General features: G+C 40.8%; 1 protein-coding gene across 1 annotated transcript in view; it reads left to right on the top strand.

Annotated features, from left to right (window-relative positions):
• Positions 1 to 18042, top strand: part of nrcamb (neuronal cell adhesion molecule b) — a 106597-nt gene that overhangs the window by 40632 nt on the left and 47923 nt on the right. The window contains exon 2 of the mRNA XM_084733423.1: positions 12085 to 12166. The gene's annotated coding sequence lies outside the window, so the exon portion shown is untranslated. The remainder of the gene's footprint in view (positions 1 to 12084; positions 12167 to 18042) is intronic.

The following is an 18042-nucleotide window of genomic DNA, read 5'->3' as shown; positions in this document are numbered from 1 at the left end:
GCGGCGACGTTAGATGCTGAGAAAGCTCGAACGTGCTGAGTTATGTTTGCACAGAAAACGGCTGAAGCAGTTCATTAGTGAATGAAGGTAGAATTCCAGCGCAGAGGTTTCAGGTCTCTTGACCACCAGTGAAGCTCTGACAGTGCGTCGGCTGACGGTTTCATCATGGTAAGTGGGTGGAAATTATATACTCGCAGTCTCGTGCAACAATGACCATTGTGAAGTCCCACCGGTGCAGACAGAATGCATATGTCTTTGTGGGATTATTAAGCGGTTATTCCCAAACCTGCAAGGAACACTAGTGGAAACAATTGAGCAGCGGTTAAAGAAGTACTCAGATCTTTTACTCAAAGGGGCCCTGTGGAGTTTTCCTGTAAACAAAACAAATTATGTTTACATTCACTGTCACTTACACTTTGATTTAGAACTTAGAAAACTTAAATGTCCTCTGGGGAGCAATTTATAGTACAGCAAAGAAGATATTGACACATTAAACATATAGACACAATAAAAGCATTAAAGACACCAAAACACTGTGAATCCTTAAAGCTACTACAAGGAGCCTGTGGACAAAAGCATAAATGCAATAAAATGTAATATCAAAAAATAAAATTACCTTAATTAAAATCTGTTCCTCTTTATTTTTAACTGGCTAATGTACGACTCACTGTAACTTTGTCTGGAAAAATGTAAACACAGGTTCATTTCATCTGATTTCAAGAAGAATCTAATGGCAGGCAGTAAGAATAACTATATAGAAATGGTCTGGTTAACTTATGTATGTCATACAGGGACCTCTACTTGCAGTAGCTGTAAGATATTACAAATGACTGCATTTCCTGCATCATAAAACATTTACACAGCCAACTTTTAAATTTTAAATCCAACATTTTGATTTTCTTGCTGCATATCTCACCGTGGTCCTGCCACAGGTAGATCAGTGAAATAGTCAGATCATTGACAGAACTGTACATCATGTCTTCTATCAGATGCATTCATGTGCATCTTCATGCATCATTGTGCATGTGCATTAGATACAGCCTGTAAACCTTTGAACTTTTAAAAGTACAAATAGAGCCAATCACAATATTTGTCTACAATAAATTACAGGTAGAAAACCTCCATCACACTTTAATGGCAGCAACATGATTTTTTATTTTAATGTATCAGTTTAAGTTTACCCAAAACTTGTAATTAGGCCCACAGGTGGTGAGATGTTGCTGTTGGGTTGATTTGGAAATATTAGACAAGTCCAACCAACATATTTATATCTTTAAACGTTACAGTTACAGCCTAAAGTGATGACAGAAATAAACAAATTTGCCAAAACTGAAAATGTGGAAGGAGCAAATTATGTAAATAGCTGCATGTAAAAAGATGCTGGACGGACTGAACTGCAAAAATGACATGTTTAAATAACAATGGGACAGCTTTAGTGGCTATATGTTTAGTGAGAATGACCTAACCATGAATCTGATGGCTTCCACATTACTGGAACCAAATAACTGCTTGTTTGGTTACCTGCCTGTTTTTTGTTTTGTTGTGTTTTCATGTTTTTCATTGCCGGCCACTTGCTGTCACTTACATCACAGTGATTATGTCTATACAGTAATGTAAAAATGCTCCACTGTGAGTTAAATCCCTGCATTCAAAATCATTCTGAAAAGATCGAATCAGCAGGATTTGTTTGAGCTGTTCCTAAATGCACCAGAAAGATAGTTCTTTGTTTGGTCTCTTTCTCAGGTCGTCAAAGGCCAACGTTCAGTAAAGGGCTCAGAGAACAGCAAAAATAATGAGAACATAAGGAAAATACAGGCAGGGGGCAGGATCTCTGCAGGTAGAGACACCACCACACACTTCTAGCGGGTCAGAAGTGATGATTTAAAGGGATTATGTTGTTTCTGTGAGGAAAATGTTGCTTATTATGCCTTTAAGTAAAACTGCAGAAGTGTTATTAGCAAAATGTACCACAAATGCATCTTCAGTAAAATGTGACTGCTGCTTAGACGCCATCAGTGTGTTGTGTACTCAAGTAAAGTTCCTCTGAGTTGTGTTCAGGTGCAGCACATGACTAAATGTACTTAGTTACATTCCACCACATCAGTGGAGGGGGTGAAATAAAGTGTGAAAAAAAAGTGTTTGGATACTGGAGTCTAAGTCATTGTTGAGTTTGATGGACAATGTGCTTTGAGGCTGATTATGTTACATTTTCAGTGCTTTTGTAGTGAGAGCAGCATTATTTAGGGCCGGGCCCAGAGAATACTGACTCTTTCAAAGGGACAGCCTCGACCATTGTTGTCCTCTGCAACCATAGCTAACGGACGTCAAAGGACCTTTTTTCACATGTATTCTTTTAAAACGGGTCACAATAATACCGGTGAGGAGTCGGCAATAAATAAGCTTCCCCTCTCTGAGTCAACTAGATTAGATTGCAGGGGGACATCTGTTGAGTGGAGGTGAGCACTTTCTCTGAGCTTCTCACTGTATGGGAAAGGAAGTCCATCGGATGTGCCTCGAGGCTTTCTCCTTTTATTCACTCTGCTTTGCTGGTTTTTACTCCACCTCCACCCTCTATTGAACATCAGAAAGCTGCATTGACTGGAGCACAATCAGTGCAGCTGACAGTTATTTTACTGTACACTGGGTGTCATTTAATTTAACATGTAATTATAGTGTCAATTTTGCTTTTATGCTCTGCCAAACTCACATCGCCGGATGTTATTCCCTGTCACCTCCTCATCCTGCTGACAGATCCGTCTGATACAAAACAAATAACTTGTTGAATATTTAATGCTCTTGTACAAAATGTGTTTTTTTTAAAGCCCGCCCGGTAACTTTGTGGATTCTAGTCGGCGTTCATGTGATACCAGGAAATGTTTAACCCCCATTGTGGAGAGACAAAAGGTTGTTTTAATCCCACTGTGAGAGGGGAGGGAGGGTCAGGGGAGGGACGTGGGAGGAGGGGAGGACGGACTGTGGGTGTGTTGGGTGGGGGGTGATTCTGCGAGGGAGTCAGCTCGCCTCTCTGTACTGTCACTCAGTCACGGCAGACACGTCGAGGAATACGCCACAGCCACTGGGATTATGACAAGTGAATCATGCTCTCACACAGAGGACGCACACACTGATGGGACTTACTGACTCATGCAGAGATAAAAGGTGATGTATTCTCTCTGATGTTAATGGGTGTTTTATGCTACCTGATGTGTAGAAAGTGCAGCTCGTGTGATGCTCTTGACAGTCTGCAGGTGATCGTCCAAGTCCATAGTCCCTATCTTGTGTGATTCTGCTGCTGAAGCTACTGTCAGTCTCTATCTATGAAGGAAAAATACTAAATATTTAACAGTGCAAGCCTCTCGAACATGAGGAGTTCTTGCTTTTCTTTGTGTTATATCACTGTAAATTAAATATTCTTTGGTTTTTGGCATGTTGGTCATACAAAACAAGTTTGGACTGTTGTCCTTTATGCCACCTGTTGTGTAGAAAGTGCAGCTTGTGATGCTCTTGACAATCTGCAGATGATTGTCCACATCCATAGTCCAACTTCCTGGACAATTTTACTGCTGAAACAATCAATTAGTGCATTTATCAAGGAAAAATACAAAATATTTAATTGTGCAAGCTTCTTTTATATCATTTTAAATTAAGCTTTTTGTTGTATGCAAAACAAGACTTCTGATGATATTACCTCGGGCTTTCAGAAGATTTTTGTTTTCACTGCTTTCATATGTTGATTGTTGAGCTGAAACAATTATTTGAATAATAGATTAGTTGTACTTGTAATAGATGGTAGAGCTGCAACGATTAGTCAAAGAATTGATTGGTTGTCAACTCTGACATTAATCGACAACAATTTGTATATTTGATTAATAGTTTTGAGTCTTAACTGAAGAAAGAAAGGCCATTTTTTTAAAATTTCGTCTTCTCAAATGTGAATAAGTAAATAATAAAAAAAAACATTTTCACCTTTTTATGCATTTGATGGATCAAACAAATGATCAATGAACTCCCAACAATCCTCTCAAACATGAGAAATTGCTGGCATTCTTTCTTTTATATTATTGTAAATTTTGGACTGCTTGCCCTTGAGTTTGCGAACTTGTGATGGCTATTTGTCAATATTCTCACAATTTTTCTCTGTCGATCGTAGACTAAACGATTTGTTCATCAGAGCCGAAACAATAATCATTTTTACAGCAGCTGTTTTGACATAAAATAAACACCAATGATACTAATTAACGTTCTGTCATAATCGGGTCAAACAGAGTCAGGATAAGTCTGAAACCACTGGCAGAAGTGTGTATTGTGCTGTGTATCACACGCGTGGGTGTGCAGCCTTGTGCGTGTGCGCTAAGTGAAAAACAGCCTTTAACCTTTCAAGTGAATAGAATGAATCATAATGTTTGTTTACTACAACATCTGGATAGAAAACTCCTGTCCCAACATAAGACTGAAGACTTAATTTATCAGTGGGGTAACAGACTAATGAAAATTTCAGCATGAGTTGATGTATCTCTATTTTTCAGCTTTACAGATACATCTGAAAATGACATCAGTAATGAATAAATTTGCTGATTTTACATCTCCACAGTTGAAATCATCTGCCAGTCGTCCACCTGAAAGTGACAGTTGTTGTTCGTGCGATGTCACAGGGATTTGGTCGAGATACAGTGATGCAAAAATACTCCTTTCCAAGTAAAAGTCCTGCAATAAGAACCATTTTTAAATAAAACTACAGAAGCATTAACAGCACTACTTTATTACTATTACTATTACTACTACTACTATTACTTGATTGGTAGAACATTAGAAATTGATAAATTTTTCAAGCAAAAATACAAACATTACCCAGTTCAAGCCTCTCTATTGTGAAGATTTGCTGATTTTCTTTGACTGATTTAGTCGTCAGTGGAACATCTTTGGTTTATAGTTTGTTGTTTGGACAAAACAAGGCTGAAATTGTTACAGACATTTATTGAATTCTGTGTACAAAACAATGAATCTATATATCTATAGATTAATCAATGAGGAATATAGTCCTCAGTTTCAGCCTTAGATGATTCCCAAGGCATCTAAATCCAGTTGGATGTGTCTTCTAAGTGTAGCCTGTGACATCTTACTGATGAGAATATTTCTTTCAGTGTGGTAAAAATTTCCTGAGCACACTTTTTCTGCAGTGAGACGTCCATAGATAGAGATTGTTTACTCTGACAATCAGCTCTGTTATTAACATTTTCATGGATAGTTTGCACTCTTCCAGCACTTGCATATCAACACATCATCTTTATTCTGCTGAATCTCCGCTTGTCTTCGCTGTAATGGCACGAGAGCACGTCTCCGTCTCTGCGCGCCGGGTCCCCTAATGTAAATTCATCATAGGGGAGGAAGAGTGTGTTCCGGCTCTAATTATTTCTCCCCTCTTTGGCAGTAATGATGCTTCGTCGGGAGAGCGGTATCGTCCACAGCCACACTCTGCCTCTCATTAGGCGAGAGTCTAAAATTAAACTTACGGGTCGGCGCTATGCTGGTGCTGAGTCCCCTTTTCTCGGTCTGAGGACACACACACGCACACACACACATGCACACATGGACACACACATCAAAACAACACAGCCTGGAGGAGAAAATCAACAGACTCTCATTAGAGAAACGTGTGACACCTCACTACCTGGCATTATCTGCAGTGAGCTGGTTCAGTCTGTGGACATCTGTGTGACAAATGGAAACATACAACATGTCTTTTTTTTCCAATTTATAAAAAAGATGTTTTAAGACTCAATTAAATCTGTAGTTTGTTTCTTTAGTCTTTAAAGCAGCAGTACAGTTAAGTTAGACTGTTTTCATTGTCCGCATTAAATCATTCATGTGGTGAGTCAGCATATTCACCCTATTCAGTACTAAATATTCTATATATCAGTATTTATTTATGCAGATAGAGATGTATCTTGTAAAAAATATAATAATTACCCACTCAAGATTAATCATTTATGATGCAGGTCTACTCTTTTACAGCTAACATGCAGTTTCTTTTCGGTCACTTGGAGGCAGCACAACAAGATGTAACCATAACACTGATTTATTATCACCTTTTAAAGTTGATAAATCATATTACAATTATTTTGGCAGATATTTTGATTGCAATATGATTCCCAGTTAGTGGGAAGGATCTTTTTTATTGAAGAAAACTGTTAAAATCATGATGTGGCATTTGTTGCTTTGGTTTTCTGCACATTTTTCCCTTTTAATTTGTTTATTTACTTATCCAGCAGCCAAAGAGCAACATTAGCATTCATTTGGAGTCGTGTTCCTGGCAACCTAATGAACTTAAGTCCAATATTCTCTCTCTGTTTTGATACTCACTGACTCCTGAGGTAAATATCACTTCAGCCGCTACATGTTTCTCTAATGTGTCCGACGTCTGGTGGTGAGCAGGGAGTGTACAGTCGATTTACTGGACCTTTTTAGCTGACGACTGCTGCCCGCGGCAGGAAACGCCTCTGATGTGAGCAGTGAGAATGAACCAAAAGAGTAAAGTTTTGGGCTACAAAATCAAAAGAGTGAGTTTAAAGTCACTAAAAAGTCTCAGTAGAGCGGAGAGGAGCTGCAGAGTTGGGTGATAATGATGCGTTTCGTTAACCTCAGAAGTCAGAGCTGGGAATGACATCATACCCAAGTTGACCGTGTACCAGTCCAACAAGTCAGAAAATCAGTTGACCAGTTGATAAAAATGCATTATGTCCACAGATAGCACTGTGTGGATGACTCATTTAATGAGACACAAATGAAAGAAGCGCTAATAGACAGTATATTACCACATCTTTCACTTAATGCTGATGCGTAAAGCAGTCATCTTGGATTTTGAGTCAGAAATCGGATCAAATTTCTGACTGGGAAATGATGAGTCTATCTTTTATCGAAATCGCAATATGACCTGCTGCAGTTTTCTAATCACAGGAGGCGCAGTCTTAAGAAAACAACATGTTTGTTTCAGAAAAATCACTTGCAATCATTTAAATATGTTTTTAAATGGAAATAAGAATAATATCAGTCATTTGATCCTTTGTTAGAGCAGCTTTTAGTTTCAGGATGATTATAATAGCGTGTTTCTTTTATGTATTTGCTGTTGCTTCCAGTCATTTGTCCTTGTTTCAAAATGTTGTTGTTGTTATCTATATTCATGAAAGATTCAGCCGTCTGTTTTGTCTGTCAGCACTCGTGGCACAAGAGCCGTCCCTGAGGTACTGAGGGCACCGTTCGTCTCTTGCTGTGAGGCGTTTTGTAGCCCTGCTCGCTGCCCACCGTCGGCATCCGATCTATTAGTTATTTCCAGTCTCGGCTCTCCGTCCCCCCCTCCTCGTCACCATGGCAGCCGAGCTGGACCGAGCTCAGCCCGACGCTGCGGTGTCTCGGGGCAGGGGTGGGGTGGCGGGATGGCTGGCTCGATGTCATAGGGGGGAGGCCGCTTTTGATGGGATCAGCCTTCAGCTCATTCAAACAGGATGTGGAAAGGTCATCTTTGTAGCTGTGTTTTATTCATAGATCTCAGCTGCAATCAGCTGTTTCTATCTAGCAAATGCATAGTGAGGCAGAAATTATGAGCCTTGGGCCTCATTACAGAAACCTCCAAAGTCTGAAATCCCTTCCAACTGCCAGCACCACTGTTAGCCAAACTATTCTGACTGAAAATCTACTCAAACCATATGATGACGATGTACTAACGGGTATTGACTGCCAAGATGATTCATTTTGAATTTGATGGTCAATAATTGGAAAGACACAATAAATGCCCTCAACCAATCGAAGCTAAAATTGAATGTCCACCTTTTCTTTTCCATTATAGGAAGAAGGGCTGCAACTAATGATTATTTTCATTATCGATTAATCAATTCATTATTTTCTTGATTAATTACCACCTAATTAATCACAAAGCCCAAGGTGGTTCCCTCAAATGTCTTGTTTTACCTGCAACCAAAAGATATTCAGTTTACTGTTTTACTGATGCTCAAAATAATGAGCAGTTTTATATAGGAACTACTTTATTTGTAGAAGAAAGACAGTGGTGGAAAATAGTTCCTACATGAAACTGCTCACAACAAGGTCTGTAGATTACGTTGAGCCACAAGCCATTTAGTCGCATTATACTGGAAGAAAGGCAGACGCCTCTACAGCCGATATCTGCAAAACACTGCAGCTCACAAAAAAAAAATGGTTTAAGGCCTGACAGGACAAGTACAGGTTGAAGAATCCAGTTTACACTTCTAGTTAGGATTTCCTAAGTTAAGATAAGATGTAAGGTCTGAGATAGGACAGGACACATCCATGAGTTCAGGAATTGCCTCTGCAATAGGAAGATTGTTTTTTTTTTATCTTAGAAACTTAGGACAAGCATTTAGGAGATTTTTTTTTCTGTAATGAGGCTCCTGGTCCAGTGAGGTCTGACTGGAGGAGCTGAGCAGGATGATAGCTGAGTCTGTGGTATGGTGTGGTGTCAGCAAAGGTGTCAGCAATAATACAATGAGATGCTGTGAGTGAATAGCATATATGTCAGTGGTTTTTAAAAAGTGGGTCAGGAGGATCCTTTCAAATTCAGGGCTGTGAGAAGACCAGATTTTCTGCCGTAATATTGCTGTAAAAAGTAAGAGGCTATGTTACTGACTACGCTGGGGTGCCAAGGCTTTTTAAATACTTGAAGTGTACAAAAGCTTGAAGTAAATAATGTACATTCGGGGAGAAAAAACATGAAGAAACAGCTCAAATGTTTTTAGACAAGCTTGCAGCGAGGAGATGCTGCAGAATCGAATCTTGTGTGGTGAGACAAAACGGTGATCTTGGGAGAAAACAGTGGAAGAAACCACATCTGTTATTTGTGTGAAGGAGAATTAATGTAAACCCAAAGTTCACAATTGTATCTGCGTGGCGGTGCAGAAAGCAGTGTTCGTATTTAACCGAGTGGAAACGGCGGCGGCGGTGGCTCTCAATGGGGCTTCCACATTCTTATTTGGAGCAGCAGACTGAAGTCGATAAGCCTTTGCTAGAAGTAAATTGGATTGGCTTCTTCAATCATTTTGCCCATCGATTCCAGTAGGTGTGTCTGTGTTCACTGTGACAGTGTTTGAGGAGAGGATTGGGCATGAAGTAAAGGAGGGAAGGACAGAAGAAAAGGGGAAAAAAAGAGAATAGATGTAATGTAAAGAGATATTAGAGAGTAAAAGAAGGGACAGGATAGGTTACGACAGGACATCTGAGGTTTTTCTAGCCTGTGATCTCATGTTCACATCCCACATCTTCACAGTAAAGAGATGACATGTCATATCATGTAATATGTTTGTACTATGGCTTTAAAAACATGGCTTATGAAGAGATTTATTCTGAGAAATACTCATTTTAATTAAAATATGACCAGACATACGTTTATCATCTCCCACAACTGTCTGCACCGCGGCTCCTGACCTTGAGGCTGAAACGTTGAGACGGACGAAGGGAGGATATTGGATATAAAACAAGACATGATAGAATAAGGGGAAGGCAGGAGAGGATAAGATCAAATATCAAAGCCTATGACCCCATGTTTGCGTCACAAAGTTTAATGATCAGAGCAAGAACATGTCTAGTTGTCACTTGAAGCGTATTTTATTTAACTCAGAAGACTTCATTTTTTTACTGGAAGGGTGTCACGGCACATGTTCATATCATTTCCCACGATTGTCTCCGTCGGGGCCCGACCTTGAGGCTTAAAAACTGTGAGATATAAGAAGGGAGAAGATTGGATTGAAAATAAAACAAAGACATGACAGTGGGAAGTCAGGACAGACGGAAAGGTGATGTGAGGAGAGGACAAGATCAAAGAAAAGGACATCGTAGCCTTTGATCCTGTGTTTAATGATCAGAGAAAGAAAGTGTCTTGCACCCTGTTTACACCTGAAATTAAAATGTGATCTGTATCTGGGTACCTTATCCAGATTGTCGTACAGATTTTGTTTAGACCTAAGACCTGAACGCAACGCAAGCTAGACGACCTCACGATGTGATCTGGCAGGTCTGATCACATTTTGATCACAGGGCGTTTACACCTGGCATTAACGTGTTTTTCCTTATCTGGATAACGTATAAGGTGTAAATTGGGTGAAGATGTCATGTGAAATATACTTTTGTGTTTTATTTCCGAGAACGTGGGAGAAATTGTTCCAAATAACTGAATTTCTTGCTGAAAATCTGTTGAGACGAACATCTGTAACCCTACTAACACAAAGTCGTTGCAGGAACGTTGTTGCAACTTAACTTCTGCGACATGAGACGCTGTAGCGACCTACCCAGTGAAATTCTGTTGTTGTTGTTGTTGTTGTTGTTGTTGTTGTTGTTGTTGTTGTTGTCAGCATATTATTTTAATCGTCACTGGTATGTTGTCATAACGTCGCAACATCATTATATAAAGTACAGAAAAAGGTCATGAAGAGGATGTTGAACAGATGTTGCAAAATACCGCAGAATATTTGTTATGTTGTGACGTTTCACAACACAGCAGTAACGTAACTAATGGAAACATTGTAACTGTAATGTTGCATTAATGTTATGTCACCAATGATACATGCAGGTGACATTCTGTGTTTGAAGAGAAATTATTCCCCACATCTGTCCTGTTTATGATTAAGACCATTTATATATTAAACCTCTATGAAAAACAATCCGTATCCTGTTCTGGTGAAAAGAAAAAAGTTTTCAGAAGCACAGGAGAAGAGGTGACGTGTGGAGGTGGCTGGAGGAGAAGAAAGAAGAAAAGGACAGGATGGATCTGAACAGGACACTTAAGCCTTAATAACAATCACAATCTCAGGAAGGACTGGTGCTGTCCTGTTCTCACTGAGGAACCCAGACATTAGAGGAAGAGATGGCAGGAGAGGATAGGAGAGGGGAGGCGGGAGGATATAAAAGAGAGGAGAGGTAATGTGAGGTGATGACCAGAGAGGAGGAGATAAAAGAAAAGGACAGGAGAGGTTAGGACAGATATTCTCAGACTTTTTATGGCCCTAGACTCCATGTTTAGAATGGTTGTAAAGTTATGTGACTTTTGTTTTCATGACCATGGAAAAAAATTGTGATCTATTTCTAAAAAGAAATGTATAGCCAGGATATCTCAAGACAAAAATCATATCAGTCTTGAAAATCTCTCATTGGTCTCTTGACCTTGAGGATCAAAAACTCCTGAGATAGAAGAAGAAAAGTGGGTTTAGAGAGGAGGAGATAACACAGTGGGGACGAGGAGAGAAAATGAAAATGAAACGGAGGCGAAAACAGAAGAGGACGAGGTGAGAGCGATGAGGACAGGGATGAGGATGACAGTAGATAATAGGAGAAGGAGGAGAGGAAGGTAAAGGAGTACAGAGACGAAGAGATCAGGGAGCCGAGACAAGAGAAGAGGAGAGACGTGGGGAGGAGATGTGCCTCTCCTCCTGCTTTCGGCTTTTGTGTCTATCACTTTGGATTACACACCCCTGCCTCTGAAAATCCATGTTCGCACTTTGGTTTACTCAGCTTGGATGTTTGCTTTCTTTTCACCAGCAAAACGTGTCACAGTTGGGAGTGTTTTAAGTGCATTTCCGAAGAGTCAACACGTTCACGGGTGATTACGCCTTAAAAAAAAAAAAAAAAAAAGTCAATCCTTTCACAAGTTTGATGAGAAGGGGAGATTTCATGTCAGAACATCCTGGTGTGTAAACTGTGACAGAGCAGGAGACGTCCAACATGAAAAGGACTTTAGGAGATTATAATAAAACCAAACATGGAGTGGTAGACCCAGTGTGAAGTCAAAAGGATGTACTGGATGCTGGAAAATATTCATACTTTAGCTCAGCAAAAATGTCTTCCCTTATTAAAAAAGATGGGATTTTCTTTTCTGGTTGGTGTAAAAGTCCAGGGTCTGTTTTAGAGAGACGTCCTAACTTGCAGATCCTTCTTAACGGTTTGGTAGCCGTGGTAATCAGGGACCTGATTTAGGAGAAAGCCGATATAGATGAAGAGTTCTTTAGTCAGTGTTTCTTAATCATGAATGCTGATGTTTATTTTTCCCTTCGGTTTTTGTTTCACCAGACTGAAGAAAACTACAGAAGAAGAAGAAGAGACAGACAAGTAGCCAGGGAGGAGGAGGAGTGAGGGGATTCGGGTTTCTCTGGTAAGTTGGAAATATTTCCCTCTTAATTTTTCAGGATTTTTGTCTAATGACGTCATCCCCACCATCATTATCATTTTCCAAAATGGCGTGCCTTTCAGAATCAAATGTTCTCCTTCTTCTCGAAGGCATTTTCCTCCCATAGGACATGAACACACACAAATGTCACTCTGTTTGCCATGCCTGGCAAGCATGTCTAGTCCAAATATCTTCATCTATGATACTGCCGGAGTGTGAATGTATTAATGTTAGCGCTCTCTGTAGAGCTCCTGAGTCCCTAAATGACTACCCGACCTTTCCACCGCGACGACTCTCTCTGTTTCGGTCCCACTTGTGATTCCTGCTCTTTTATTCTCGCTGTAAGGCAAAGGTCACCGCTTGCTTGACTGGCATTTGTCCGCTGGCAAAGTGTGTTTTTGTGTCGGCATCCATTTTGGCAGCGAGGTTTGGCAGCGAATCCAAAAAAAAAACAAAAAAACAACACTGAGTGTCTAGTGTCCAACTGTCTCTTTGAGGCATATGGTTGCCAAGGTAACATGCTCTCTCATCCTCAACCACTCCTGTGACGGTGGGCGTCAATACTTAGAAATCACAAAATAGCACTTAGAGCCCAAATCGTTCCTAGTGCTCCTCTCTTATTGACACGTAATGTGTCGTAATGGAGCACGCAGAGGTAGAAAAGTTCCCTAATGGCGGTCGCACAATTACCAGCTAAAGTAGGTCCCTTAAGCTAAAGGTCTCAGTGTGCATTACACTGTTAGAAATAAGGGCTCCAAATGGGTTCTTCCTAAAAGGCTGAGGTTCTACCCAGAGCTATGTGCTTCTGTAGAACCGTTTTGTTTTAACAAGTGGTTTATCATGAGGTCTTTGTAAAATTAAGGGTTCTATTGAGAACCTTCCCTTTCATTCTCCCAAGAATCCTTTTTGGAAGAAATATTGTTGAAATCCTTTCCATCAAGGGTACGTCAAGGTTTTTTTTGTACCCTAATAGAGAAGGGTTCTTGGTAGAATCTTCTGGATGGGTTCTAGATGAAACCCTTGGAATATAAAAAGGTTCTCTGCAGAGCCCTCTGTGTGCGTTCAACACCTTTGGAATACAAAATGCATCTCGGTAGAACACCCTGAGTGTGTTCTAGATGAAACTCTTCTGATATAAAAAGACACCCAGTGGAACCTCCTGGGTGGGTTCTAGATAAAACTTGGGCTGTAAAAAGGTTCTTTGTGGAACCCTCTGTGTGTGTGTTCTATATAAAACCCTTGAGATATAAACAGGTTCTTGGTAGAACCCCTGTGTGAGTTTCAGATAAAACCTTTTGGATGTAACAAGGTTCTCAGCAGAACCTTCTGAGTATGTTCTATAAAACACCTGTGGGATACAAATAGCTTCTTTATGTTTGGTTCAAGCTAAAACTCTCTGAAAGGAGTCCAAATGAACCTTTATAAAAAAGGTTCTAACTGGACCATAAAAGGTTCTCCTATTGGGACAAGCAGAAGAACCCTTTATGGTTCTAGTTAGCACCTTTATTTCTCAGAGTGCAGAGCCCAGATGATTGACTCGTACCAGGGTTTTTGAAAATGACCCTGAGTAACCTCTGGCTCGTCCCCTTGTTCTGCAGAGCTGAAAGCATGTCTGTGATTCAGCGGGGAGTTGATCTCACGCTCCGTGAGTGGAGGTGACACAGTGTGATGCGTGTCCACCGCCCAGCTGAGTGTGAAGGAAGGTTCCCACCTCGGCCTCGCAGCACGCCGAGCCGGCTGTAGAGAGGCCGCGCTCACAGCTGAGCGGAGAGTTAAGGGACTCTGACGGCTCGGAGCTCATCTGCCTCTGCCGTCGGTGCCACGCTTGTTTTATTTTTGGCGATGGGTGGGCTCTGTTTCATCCATTTATGTGCCAATTTCGATGTTTCTGTTTGTCTCTGAATCTCATTCATTCGCCCCGCTTCTCTCTTGTCATCTCGCTGTGGCGGCCGGTTGTTGTTGTTGTTGTGAAGGTGTGCTGCAGGCCAGAGAGGCTGAGTCCACACTTTTCAATGGCCGAGTCACAGAGGGCCACACTTAGGAGCTGCAGACTGAATCCGCGGTTTGAAACACAGTGAGGCGTGAAGCGTCCATTGTGAGCAGCAGCATTCAGGTCCCGGGCGCTTCCATAGAAGGCCGCAGAGGTTTCTGTTTACCTCCACAGTGCTGTCTTTCACTGGTTTCTCTCACGTGGCCCGGCAGGGAGTGTGGTGTTATTGTTTGTGTTTGTGTGTTTTAATGCCAAGTGGGGGAGGGTGGGAAAAAGATATGAGATCACCCAATCAGAGCTCTGCCTCTTCCTCACAGCTATGATACTGTTAACTTTACACAAGTGTGTCGTTTGACTGTAAATCCCTGAGACAGAATTATATAATCCAGTCTTTTCATATACAGTGCAGTCAGGAGGTGTTTGTGAATTGATGCATGAGATGTGACTATGAGGTTAAAGTGCTGAGCTGAGAGTTTTAGATGCATTTGATTTGTGTGTGCATATTAAATATCAGATGAACAGTAGAACGCTTAAACCTGTTTTGAGCCCCAGTTTTAGCAGAGTGCTGCAACATGCAAAAAAAAAGGCAACAAAGGAGTTTTGTAGCCAAACTATCAATTGTCCAAGTCAGTCACCTGAGGGCCAGTTCATCATGTGTTGCACTTGCTACAGACCAGACTGAAGGCAAAAAGCTCCTGAAACAAGCGACAAGTGCAGATGGCTGCAGCACAGGGCAGGCCTGGCAGACCAACACCAGGGAAGATGCCAACTGTCTGCTGAAGTCTGTGGACTGTAGAATCCAGCCAGCCATTTTTTTTCTGCAAAGGATTTGCAACCAAATATTGAATATGGTGAGATATTCAAATGAAAGAAAAGTCCAGTGTATGGCCTGGAGGAAAACCACGAGGCTGACTACGTGAACCACAAATCCAACTGGGGGTCTTTGTCTTTGTGTCTTTGTGTATCATTCTTCCTCTCTGCCTTTTATTTTCTGCATCTCTCTTGTGTCAAATCTCTAATAAAGTAAAAGAAATGACCCCAAAACACTGCAAAAGTGCATAAAAAAAATCAGTTCATTACAACAAGTAATCAGTTATAGAAAACAAATGAGTCACAGTTTTGGAAAAGCCTTGAGAAAGGGTTTTTGGGTCATCCTCATTCTTGTGATATCTCAAGAATGCCTTGAAGGAATTTCTTTAAATTTGGCACAAATGACCACTGGGACTCAAGAATGAACTGATTTAATTTTGGGGGTTAGAGGTCAAGGTCACCGTGACCTCATGTCCATCCTATTCTTGTGAACAAGAATGCATACATGAACTATGACAAAAATCAATCAAAACATGGGTGAATTCAAAGGGGTTGATAAGAATAAATTTTCTTTTTGGGCTGCCAACCATGACCTGTGACCCAGTGACTCTCTCACATAACCTCCTTTCTGTAAATGTCCGCGTACACGAACAGGAACGGTGTCATCTCTACAGTGAGTCGAAGTTGCAGCTTTCTCACATGTGGTTAGAAAGCAGTGATGTTTCGCAGCAGCAGATGTGAGATGAGACGAGCTGCAGATGAGTAGAGGGATTCATGCGCGCGCAGAGGGCCCCTGGGCTGCTCCCAGCGCACGTCGTCTCAGACAAACGCAATTTCTTAGGTGCTTCTTTGATACGAGCCTGACAATTCTCTGACGGTTCTCTGTGTCAACACTCCTGTCTGCGCGTGTTTTGTTTAAGAGCTACTGTGTGTGAGAAAGAGGCCGTGCGTGGATGAGACTGAGTGGATTTTGTGTGTGTGTGTGCATGAGAGACAGAGGCAGGGAGGTGCTGAGAGACTCAGCTAAAGTGTCAGAAAGAAGGACATGAATAAACAAATAGATGAATAGATGGATACAAAGACGGTGAGGGAGAGAAAGAGGCTGAGTGATGTGAAAGAGGTTGGTGAGGCCCCTCCTGAGGGCTTCTTCTCTCCTCCTCCATCTTCCAGGGTTGTGGAGAAAGTCGGCTTCATGCACAGCTGACTCACAAACCGTTCAGCAGACAGCCTGGAGAGTCTGAGGAGACTGCTCTATATCTGGCTCTGCATCTCCATTTATTTCTCTTTTCCCAGCTCCTTTCACCTTCTGTCACCTGCACAACCTTCCTCCAGGCCTCCTTCTACCTTCGCTACTCGTCCTCTCTGTTCAATAAATTATCCGTCCCAGCCTTGAAGATTTTCCTTATTGACACTGCTGAATGCCTATTTATTCATTCTTCTACGTGACTGCTGTCAATCCCAGCAAAGTCTAGCATTGAATGTAGCATCAGACCTACTACAAGGAGTTTTCAGCTGGTTATGAAACAGTCTCAGTGTATCACTGATGCCTCTATATGACCTACATAAACAAACAAGACCATCAGTGAGAGGATATTTCTATATACATGTGTTTTTAATGCCAGCCACAGGGTTGTTTTCTCTGTGAAATCAGATGAAACAAATCAGTGTTTACATTTTGCCAGGCAAAGTTATAGTGCGTAGTAGCCGGTTAAAAGGAAGCAGGAGGCAATTTCTATTTAGATGCTTATATTTTTGATATATTATGGAGGAGGAAACAAATCACAGTAGCTTTAAGTATCACAGTTTCTTTTTTTAAAGCAACTGTTCACAGTTTATTTCAGTATACTGCGGGGTTCAGCAGTTATGTTTTGTTTTTGGACATGTGGTTCAGAAATCTGCTCTCCTGAGGTCAATATTTACTCGCCCCTGTACAAAGTGTTATTTATTAGCAGTTAGCAAATAACAACAAAGACTGAAGTTAATTTCCATGTTTAATCTGGTTGCAACATCGATAAAATGTCAGAAAATAGTGAATAATGTCCGCCCTGGTTGTCAAAGCACAAGATAATAAGATAGAAATTAATAGGGCAATAATCTCTAATAAATCTCTATATTTGAGAGGCTTAAAATATTTTTTTCTGACATTTCCATGAAAATTTACTTAAACCATTAATCAATTATCAAAATAATAGTTTAACTAATAAGCTAAGCTGATCGTCTCTCGCCTCGTTCTAGCTCAGTGTTCAGTCTGTAGACATGACAGTGGTATCAATCTTCTTCTCTATCTCTCGGCAAGAAACATTCTCCCCAAAATATCAGCTATTCTTTTAATGGAGTTATCCATGTCTTGTTTCCAAGATGTTGTTGCTATATTTTTCACTCGAGGTGCAGAAAAAAGATGTTCAGACAGAATACTTGACTGGCCTGAGAGGACGGATATTTTTATTTTTTTGAAAAAGAAGAACATGTAGTCTGTTCTCCTGTAGTCTTTTTATTCTTTATTTAGACTGAAATATAGTGGAGGAAATAGAGCCCAGATTATATTCTTCCAAAGCCTAACCAGTTAAGTACCCTAAAGCAAATGTTATTTTATGTTAGCATCTTAATTTTAGCTTCAAATTTTGTATTTCGAAATGATTTTCTATTTCTGCGTGATTACATTTCTTTTTGTTTCATCTCTTTTCTGCTCATTCCTTCTTCACACCGTGGATGAACGCCAGAGAGCTCTGTTTAGTCTGATTCCAAGTATCGACGTAGCTTCAGGACAGAGAAGATTGTCCTCACGCCGTCATAAGCTGGTGGGATCTATCTGTTTGGAAGGGCCTCTAAGAAACCAAATGATTTATGTGGCTGTTAGGTGTGGGTCCTGGTCCAAGGCCAAGTCTATCTGCTCATCAATATAAACATCCTGCTCCCCGGGTGTTGTGGTGGAATACAAATGGCTGAATTTAGATGTAACCCCTCGCTCACCTGCATCTGAACCAATTCTAATGAGAAATCTCTGTCTGTACCTGCAGAGAGAGACCGAGAGTGAAGGAATGGGATAAATATGAAATGTGAG

This window comes from Lutjanus erythropterus, chromosome 13 (genome assembly GCF_056507025.1).
Source record: "Lutjanus erythropterus isolate fLutEry1 chromosome 13, fLutEry1.hap2, whole genome shotgun sequence".
NCBI lineage: Eukaryota > Metazoa > Chordata > Actinopteri > Lutjaniformes > Lutjanidae > Lutjanus > Lutjanus erythropterus.
Note: the sequence above shows the minus strand (reverse complement) of the source record. Positions and strands in the feature narration are given on the sequence as shown.